Raw genomic sequence first — 11,086 nt, forward strand, 5'->3', positions numbered from 1 at the left:
AAAGACAATGTAAATTATAATGAATTCCCTTATTAGGAATAAAGCCATTTTGGTCTGGATGTATAATTGATGTCATAACACTAGATAGCCTCGTAGCCAAGATTTTAGAATAAAGTTTAACATCTGTGTTAAGGAGAGAAATAGCTCTATAGGATCCCAGCTCATTAGGGTCTTTACCCTTCTTTAATATTACTATTATGGCGGCTTCTGTCATTGTTTCTGGAAGAACTCCCTCTTTTATTGAATCAGAGAGTGTTCTCCACAAATGGGGAAAAAAAAACTCCCCATATTTACGATAAAACTCATACGGGAGTCCATCCAATCCGGGGGAAGAGTTACCTGAACAGGCCTTCATTGCATCCACTATCTCTTGAGGGCCAAGGTCCATCTCCAGTCGTTCCTTTTGCCCGGCTGTAAGAACCGGAAGGGAAATAGAGTCCAAGTATGAATCCATCGCAGCCTCTGAGAGGGCACTCTCTGATTCATATAATTCATAAATACTTCTAATATCCCCTCCTGATCTTCCACAATAGTACCATCAGACATGCGAATACTACGGATCTCTTTCTTTGAATCCTGATTTGCTATTACTCTAGCCAGCATCTTCCCGGGGCGACCTGCTTCTGAAAAAAAATGTTGTCCTTTAAAAAACAGCCTCTGTTGTGCTTTATCTAGAAGGAGGTCAGAAAAAGCCTGGCTTGTCCTCTGCATAATCTCTCTACCTTCCTCTGTTTTCCCCTTGGCATATCTAGCCATTCCTACAGAGGCTGCTTCCTCTAGTTCTTTCTCCTTCATAGCATAACGTTTGCATAGGTTTGCAATTGTACTGATAAAAATCCCTCTCATAAATGCTTTAAACGCATCCCAAATATATTGAAATTTAGCTGAGGCATAATTCTTATCCCAAAAGGCAATAATCTCCTTTTCTATCTGAATGTGATTCAGTCTAAATGGGGGTTTCACTCTGGAGTCATTCCCACCCATACATAGCTCTATTGAGAAGGGAGCATGGTCTGTAACGGATCTGGCCTCATATTTCATACGTTTAACACAGTTTAACCACCTCCGGACCGCTGTACGCACAGACGCGTCCTGGAGGTGGTTGTTTCATTCCACCTGGACGCGCCGGCGCGTCCTCTCGCGAGACGCGAGATTTCCTGTAAACGCGCGCACACAGGCGCGCGCGCTCACAGGAACGGAAGGTAAGAGAGTGGATCTCCAGCCTGCCAGCGGCGATCGTTCGCTGGCAGGCTGGAGATGTGATTTTTTTAACCCCTAACAGGTATATTAGACGCTGTTTTGATAACAGCGTCTAATATACCTGCTACCTGGTCCTCTGGTGGTCCCCTTTGTTTGGATCGACCACCAGAGGACACAGATAGCTCAGCAATATGTAGCACCAAGCACCACACTACACTACACCCCCCCTATCACTTATTAACCCCTTATTCGCCCCTGATCGCCCCTGATCACCCCTGATCACCCCATATAGACTCCCTGATCACCCCCCTGTCATTGATTACCCCCCTGTCATTGATCACCCCCCTGTAAAGCTCCATTCAGATGTCCGCATGATTTTTACGGATCCACTGATAGACTGATCGGATCCGCAAAACGCATACGGACGTCTGAATGGAGCCTTACAGGGGCGTGATCAATGACTGTGGTGATCACCCCATATAGACTCCCTGATCACCCCCCTGTCATTGATCACCCCCCTGTAAAGCTCCATTCAGATGTCCGCATGATTTTTACGGATCCACTGATAGACTGATCGGATCCACAAAACGCATACGGACGTCTGAATGGAGCCTTACAGGGGCGTGATCAATGACTGTGGTGATCACCCCATATAGACTCCCTGATCACCCCCCTGTCATTGATTACCCCCCTGTCATTGATCACCCCCCTATAAAGCTCCATTCAGATGTCCGCATGATTTTTACGGATCCACTGATAGACTGATCGGATCCGCAAAACGGATACGGACGTCTGAATGGAGCCTTACAGTGGCGTGATCAATGACTGTGGTGATCACCCCATATAGACTCCCTGATCACCCCCCTGTCATTGATTACCCCCCTGTAAAGCTCCATTCAGATGTCCGCATGATTTTTACGGATCCACTAATATATGGATCGGATCCGCAAAACGCATACGGACGTCTGAATGGAGCCTTACAGGGGCGTGATCAATGACTGTGGTGATCACCCCATATAGACTCCCTGATCACCCCCCTGTCATTGATCACCCCCCTGTAAAGCTCCATTCAGATGTCCGCATGATTTTTACGGATCCACTGATAGACTGATCGGATCCACAAAACGCATACGGACGTCTGAATGGAGCCTTACAGGGGCGTGATCAATGACTGTGGTGATCACCCCATATAGACTCCCTGATCACCCCCCTGTCATTGATTACCCCCCTGTCATTGATCACCCCCCTATAAAGCTCCATTCAGATGTCCGCATGATTTTTACGGATCCACTGATAGACTGATCGGATCCGCAAAACGGATACGGACGTCTGAATGGAGCCTTACAGTGGCGTGATCAATGACTGTGGTGATCACCCCATATAGACTCCCTGATCACCCCCCTGTCATTGATTACCCCCCTGTAAAGCTCCATTCAGATGTCCGCATGATTTTTACGGATCCACTAATATATGGATCGGATCCGCAAAACGCATACGGACGTCTGAATGGAGCCTTACAGGGGCGTGATCAATGACTGTGGTGATCACCCCATATAGACTCCCTGATCACCCCCCTGTCATTGATCACCCCCCTGTAAAGCTCCATTCAGATGTCCGCATGATTTTTACGGATCCACTGATAGACTGATCGGATCCGCAAAAACGCATACGGACGTCTGAATGGAGCCTTACAGGGGCGTGATCAATGACTGTGGTGGACACCCCATATAGACTCCCTGATCACCCCCCTGTCATTGATCACCCCCCTATAAAGCTCCATTCAGATGTCCGCATGATTTTTACGGATCCACGGATACATGGATCGGATCCGCAAAACACATACGGACATCTGAATGGAGCCTTATAGGGGGGTGATCAATGACTGTGGTGATCACCCCATATAGACTCCCTGATCACCCCCCTGTCATTGATCACCCCCCTGTAAGGCTGCATTCAGACAGTTTTTTGGCCCAAGTTAGCGGAATTTTTTTTTTTTTCTTACAAAGTCTCATATTCCACTAACTTGTGTCAAAAAATAAAATCTCACATGAACTCACCCTACCTCTCACGGAATCCAAATGCGTAAAATTTTTTAGACATTTATATTCCAGACTTCTTCTCACGCTTTAGGGCCCCTAGAAGGCCAGGGCAGTATAAATACCCCACATGTGACCCCATTTTGGAAAGAAGACACCCCAAGGTATTCCGTGAGGGGCATATTGAGTCCATGAAAGATTGAAATTTTTGTCCCAAGTTAGCGGAAAGGGAGACTTTGTGAGAAAAAAATAAATAAAATCAATTTCCGCTAACTTGTGCCAAAAAAAAAATAATTCTATGAACTCGCCATGCCCCTCATTGAATACCTTGGGGTGTCTTCTTTCCAAAATGGGGTCACATGTGGGGTATTTATACTGCCCTGGCATTTTAGGGGCCCTAAAGCGTGAGAAGAAGTCTGGGATCCAAATGTCTAAAAATGCCCTCATAAAAGGAATGTGGGCCCCTTTGCGCATCTAGGCTGCAAAAAAGTGTCACACATCTGGTATCGCCGTATTCAGGAGAAGTTGAGGAATGTGTTTTGGGGTGTCATTTTACATATACCCATGCTGGGTGAGAGAAATATATTGGCAAAAGACAACTTTTCCCATTTTTTTATACAAAGTTGGCATTTGTATAGAAAATAGAATAGGCACTCTTATATCTGGTTCAGTAGGTAGGCAATGCGACTCAAACAATATGATAATGCTGGGTAGATTTATTGATAGCAGTATATGACAATATGCAATTGGTAATGAAAACCTAATACCTCAATTCTCTAAATAAATGGATAAAACACACATAAAATTGATATATAAAATACACATAAAACCATCCACTGGTATAGCTAGTGGAAAGCCAGAGGTCCAGTCCAACTTGGATAGGAGGGACACGATGATAGTCCACTATCTAGAGCAGCGGCTAGCAGCAAGTATACTTCCAGAGAACTATGTGAATAAATATATGTTCAAATAAATGTTCAAATAAATGAAAAATTTCTTTGAAAATATTCAAAAGTGACGTGTTAAAACTGGTGACTAAGTGGCCAATATATAAAGGTGACGAGGTATAGTCAAACATATAGTGCAAACACTAAAAGTGAATTTAAATATATATATAAATGAATATAAATAAATAGGTAGGTATCTCTGGTAAATCAATATGATTGCTGACTCCCGCTTATAATGGTGTTCCACAAGAATATCACTATCAAATAGAAAGCGTGTGGTCTGGATCGCTGTTTGATCCACACAATTGTCCGCAAATAGAATCTATTAGAGCAGGTAGGCTGTATCTATGAACGGCCACGGCAATAGTATGGGTGTATCCAATAGTATGGCAATTCAATAAAGCAATAATGTCAATGTGGCAAACAATGTATCGGAGTGCCTGGACAGCAGTCCGTATGTATCCAGCTATATTGTATCAATCCACATATGTCGGAGCTGCTAGCTTTTACTCACATATATTCCCACCGTGGCGTCCCACGTGGTGTAAGTTCGGGTAAGCTTGCTTCTCTATAGCGCAACTGCGCTTAGACGCTTGTAGTGCTGTCTCTCTCCGGCTGTGAATACAAATGCTGGCTATGTCGCAATATCAGTCCACGTCCGGTTTCCTTAGTTGGAATCAGTGTTCCACCTGTCTAGGTCAATGCTAGTGCCGGAGCATCAGATGCATCAGTCAATTTTAATGGCTCCAAGTAGCTCCGCAGCTCAATTTTCTTTCAGAGCTGCAGTCCTGGCATCCTTAAGAAAGCGCTTTCTCAATATCGTATAAGATTATTGCCGGTGTATTGTCAGGTCCAAATGTCCTTTGCCAGACGCGTTTCAAAGGCTTCCTGCCTTCTTCATCAGTGGCTAATTTGGAACTGACTCGCTGGCCGGCTTTTTATCCTCCATCAGGTTCTTTAGTAAACCTGCAATGGACCCAAATGGATCTGGGTTTCACAGGCGCATTTAATTGGTATTGCGATAATCATGCGGTATATATGCGGTTTCTTGTACAGCCGTGTGTTTTTTTATACAGCATTGCGTTTTTTTGTCTTCTGTGTCCCTATATTCACCTGCATCATTCCACATAACAGATATTTTATTTTTCTAATTATGGTTAGATCTTATATAAGTAAAATCCTATTATATAATACATTCATGTCATTTGACTCACTAAAATACAATATTTATACATCTTTATTATATTAAAACCATATTAAATAATTAAGAGCTTCTGTATTAGGTCTAAAAATGTATATAAAAGAAATAAAAATATAAATAACAATAAAAATAAAATGGTTTCGGCATTATATTCAACAGATGCATATGTAAATCTTCTTTTGCTGTACAGCAGACTATATCTTGTGGGGCTCATCAGCAATGGCTAGGGCAGAGCATATGGGATAGAAAACTTTTCCCATTTTTTTATACAAAGTTGGCATTTGACCAAGATATTTATCTCACCCAGCATGGGTATATGTAAAATGACACCCCAAAACACATTCCCCAACTTCTCCTGAATACGGAGATACCACATGTGTGACACTTTTTTGCAGCCTAGGTGGGCAAAGGGGCCCACATTCCAAAGAGCACCTTTTGGATTTCACTGGCCATTTTTTACAGAATTTGATTTCAAACTCCTTACCACACATTTGGGCCCCTAGAATGCCAGGGCAGTATAACTACCCCACAAGTGACCCCATTTTGGAAAGAAGACACCCCAAGGTATTCCGTGAGGGGCATGGCGAGTTCCTAGAATTTTTTATTTTTTGTCACAAGTTAGTGGAAAATTATGATAATTTTTTTTTTCCTTACAAAGTCTCATATTCCACTAACTTGTGAGAAAAAATAAAAACTTCCATGAACTCACTATGCCCATCAGCGAATACCTTGGGGTGTCTTCTTTCCAAAATGGGGTCACTTGTGGGGTAGTTATATTGCCCTGGCATTCTAGGGGCCCAAATGTGTGGTAAGGAGTTTGAAATCAAATTCTGTAAAAAATGGCTGGTGAAAATCGAAAGGTGCTCTTTGGAATATGGGCCCCTTTGCCCACCTAGGCTGCAAAAAAGTGTTACACATCTGGTATCCCCGTATTCAGGAGAAGTTGGGGAATGTGTTTTGGCGTGTCTTTTTACATATACTCATGCTGGGTGAGAGAAATATCTTGGCAAAAGACAACTTTTCCCATTTTTTTATACAAATTTGGCATTTGACCAAGATATTTATCTCACCCAGCATGGGTATATGTAAAATGACACCCCAAAACACATTCCCCAACTTCTCCTGAATACGGAGATACCACATGTGTGACACTTTTTTGCAGCCTAGGTGGGCAAAGGGGCCCACATTCCAAAGAGCACCTTTTGGATTTCACTGGCCATTTTTTACAGAATTTGATTTCAAACTCCTTACCACACATTTGGGCCCCTAGAATTCCAGGGCAGTATAACTACCCCACAAGTGACCCCATTTTGGAAAGAAGACACCCCAAGGTATTCCGTGAGGGGCATGGCGAGTTCCTAGAATTTTTTATTTTTTGTCACAAGTTAGTGGAAAATTATGTTTTTTTTTTTTTCCTTACAAAGTCTCATATTCCACTAACTTGTGAGAAAAAAATAAAAACTTCCATGAACTCACTATGCCCATCAGCGAATACCTTGGGGTGTCTTCTTTCCAAAATGGGGTCACTTGTGGGGTAGTTATACTGCCCTGGCATTCTAGGGGCCCAAATGTGTGGTAAGGAGTTTGAAATCAAATTCTGTAAAAAATGGCTGGTGAAATCCGAAAGGTGCTCTTTGGAATATGGGCCCCTTTGCCCACCTAGGCTGCAAAAAAGTGTTACACATCTGGTATCCCCGTATTCAGGAGAAGTTGGGGAATGTGTTTTGGGGTGTCATTTTACATATACCCATGCTGGGTGAGAGAAATATCTTGGCAAAAGACAACTTTTCCCATTTTTTTTATACAAAGTTGGCATTTGACCAAGATATTTATCTCACCCAGCATGGGTATATGTAAAATGACACCCCAAAACACATTCCCCAACTTCTCCTGAATACGGAGATACCACATGTGTGACACTTTTTTGCAGCCTAGGTGGGCAAAGGGGCCCACATTCCAAAGAGCACCTTTCGGATTTCACTGGCCATTTTTTACAGAATTTGATTTCAAACTCCTTACCACACATTTGGGCCCCTAGAATGCCAGGGCAGTATAACTACCCCACAAGTGACCCCATTTTGGAAAGAAGACACCCCAAGGTATTCACTGATGGGCATAGTGAGTTCATAGAACTTTTTATTTTTTATCACAAGTTAGTGGAATATGAGACTTTGTAAGAAAAAAAAAAAATCATCATTTTCCGCTAACTTGTGACAAAAAATAAAAAGTTCTATGAACTCACTATGCCCATCAGCGAATACCTTAGGGTGTCTACTTTCCGAAATGGGGTCATTTGTGGGGTGTTTGTACTGTCTGGGCATTGTAGAACCTCAGGAAACATGACAGGTGCTCAGAAAGTCAGAGCTGCTTCAAAAAGCGGAAATTCACATTTTTGTACCATAGTTTGTAAACGCTATAACTTTTACCCAAACCATTTTTTTTTACCCAAACATTTTTTTTTAACAAAGACATGTATAACAATAAATTTAGTGCAAAATTTATATATGGATGTCGTTTTTTTTGCAAAATTTTACAACTGAAAGTGAAAAATGTCATTTTTTTGCAAAAAAATCGTTAAATTTCGATTAATAACAAAAAAAGTAAAAATGTCAGCAGCAATGAAATACCACCAAATGAAAGCTCTATTAGTGAGAAGAAAAGGAGGTAAAATTCATTTTGGGTGGTAAGTTGCATGACCGAGCAATAAACCATAAAAATAGTGTAGGTCAGAAGTGTAAAAAGTGGCCTGGTCTTTCAGGGTGTTTAAGCACTGGGGGCTGAGGTGGTTAAATAACCTTTATTTATCAAGGTCAGATCAATTCTAGACATAGAACTTCCAGATTTACTAACACAGGAAAAAGCTATTTTTGGGACCCCTAGACCGGGAAACACCCATTCCCTTCAGAACAAATCCTATCCACCTCTGGGTTCATCACACAGTTGAAATCCCCATTGACTATCAGCAAACAATCAAGCCACTGATCCACAAAGGCCATCAAACAATTCAGTACCTGCCTAGAAAAAGGAGGAGGGATATAGATAAACGCCAAGATACATAACTTTCCATCAAGCCTACCATGCAGAAAAACATATCTCCCCTGTTTATCCATTGAGGATGCCAAACAAAGAAAATTTATCTGTTTGTGAATTAATACTGTGACTCCTCTGGAATAGGTAGTGTATGTGGAATTGTAAACCTGTGTGGCCCACCTCCCACCAAGTCGGGGTATCCTCTCCTGTGAGAAATGAGTTTCAACCAAACAGACAATAGCTGGCAGATGTCTCCTTATCAAATCTAATACCGCCTGTCTTTTTACATTGTCCCCTAGACCTCGTAAGTATTCTTATAATCATTATTTAATCCTAAAGTGCCCAAATACCACCCTCCTCACGCCTCACTCCGTTCCCCACCTCAACGTTGGACGCATCGCAGCGATCCCTCCCCTCCCACCCTCAAACCCCAAATCTTCCTTGATCCGTAACTAAAGGTAACAGACCTCTTAACTAGGACCATCCCTCCCCCACTCCCTCAACCGGACCTCCCTCAATCAGAAAAAGCAATTTTTAGACATTATTCCTATCTAGCCAGTCAGTGGCCACGTCTGGGTTTTCAAAAAAGAGCACAGATTCATTAAACACAATCCTTAACTTGGCTGGGTACAAAAAAGAATATTTAATATCCTTGCCCTGAAGGCGTTTTTTAACGTCCAGAAAGGTACGCCTCTTATCTTGAACTTCTTTAGAAAAATCAGGGAAGAAAAGGAGTTTACAACCATTATGCAATATTGGAGGAGTATCCCATGCTCGCCTCAAGATCATATCTCTATCACAAGTGGCCAGCATCTTGATAATTACAGTCCTTGGCGGCCTCCCCAGAGTGGATTTACCACTGGGGATTCGATGGGCCCTTTCAATTAGAAACGTTGATGAGAAATGTTCCTTCCCAAAGTTATCAAAAATTATGGATTGTATCGTTCCTGCTAGATCTTTGTCATCTGGGGATTCTATTAAGCCAATAATTCGAACATTGCATCTTCTTGACCGGTCTTCTAAATCCACCATATTTTTTTCAGGTGGTTATAATCTATTTTTAATGTAATATTCTCCTCTTTTAATGTTTTCACTTCTTGATCCAAGTCATTCACTGTGTTTTCTAATTCTTTGATTCTGTCACGGATCTTTACCAATTCGTCTTTTATGATAAGGACGTCTGTCTGTACTGACCCCAATTGAACCGCAATATTTTGTATCGCTTTTCCATTGCTTTTAACAATGGATAAAATCTCCTCTAATGGAGAGGGATTATCCATTGGCATCTCCCCGTCTCCAATATGGGGGTCCCCCTCAGGTGCCTCCTGGGGTCTAAGTTCAGAGGTATTTTTCCTTATATTAATGTCCTGCCTCCCCTTTTGGCCCGACCTGGTAGTCAAATTTGGTGATCTAAAAAATAGAACAATTTTGGAAGACTCTATTTGTTTGTGTCCTGACTTAAACAAAGTCAAATCCGTTGAACGTCTGTTCTGTTTGGGGGCCATCCTTTTACTCTTTCTTATAATTTTTCTTCTTACCTCCCGTTTTTTATCCCCCCCTTTTTTTTTTCTGCCTCTCAGGCTATTAATGATATAGGTTTTATGCTTACTGGTAGAGGGCTTCTACGCTGGTCCCTGTTATCCCAGTGCAGGTTAGTGAGGCTGCCGGAGGCCGGTAAATCCTTCACTTTCAACTCCAAAGGTCCTAAGGTGCATATAGCGATGGTCGTAACCCTTTGGGTCTCTGTTTCTTTAGTGCTTTCTGGATTAATATCCTTTTCTGAAGCTAAACTTCTAGCTGATGTCCACTAACTCTTAGCAGAGTTCTGAGCCAGATGTGGACCATTTAAGCTCAGGGCTAAAGATTCACTACTACTCCCTAAGACTAGGCCTGAGCTGGGCTATATATATGGGATGTGTTGTCTCCCCCTAGTGGTAGGCTCAGTGTAATGGAATATAACAAACCTGTAGGCAGGGATTATGCATAAAGATGCACTGCAGCATAAAACAGGTTATATAAAGCGTACAAAGCATAACACTACGACTTTGCAGTACCCACGTGGCTAGTGGGACACTGCACTATGAATAATCTTTCCCTGAACTGCTCAATCGTTTTTTTTAATAAAGTCTTTCCTAATCACTGTCCCTAGCACCTGTAACATCTCTCCATGCACTAAGTTCACTGCAAAATGGTAGACACCGGGCAGGATGAGGCTTTTTATAGGGTTGTGACATCACAGGGGCTGGCTATCTGCTGATTGGCTGTCTGCATGGAATTATGGGTGATTCCTCATTCCCAGGCTTCTTACTTTCACTTTGAAACATGTGCAGCAGCCATTTTAGAAAAAATGCGATTCGTTAACACGAAGCGCGAGGAAATTCGATTTCGACACAAATCAAATTTTGGTGGCAGATTTTTGTAAGTCTCATTAAGATAAATAGAAAAGTGCCAGAAATTCTTGCAAAAAATCTGTTGTATGTGAATTCACTAAAATAATCAACTGCTACATAGATTGAATTGGCTGCCACTCAAATGTAGTAACATTAGTATCATCACTGGAAGGGGGTACAGTATATGTGTGGCAATTACTCATCACAGCCAATCAGATTAAAACTTTTGTTTTATCACCTGCACTAGAAAACCTTATAATCTAAGGGCATCTTCTGTTTTTC

The sequence above is a fragment of the Bufo bufo genome, chromosome 3, assembly GCF_905171765.1.
Source record: "Bufo bufo chromosome 3, aBufBuf1.1, whole genome shotgun sequence".
Classification (NCBI taxonomy): Eukaryota; Metazoa; Chordata; class Amphibia; order Anura; family Bufonidae; genus Bufo; species Bufo bufo.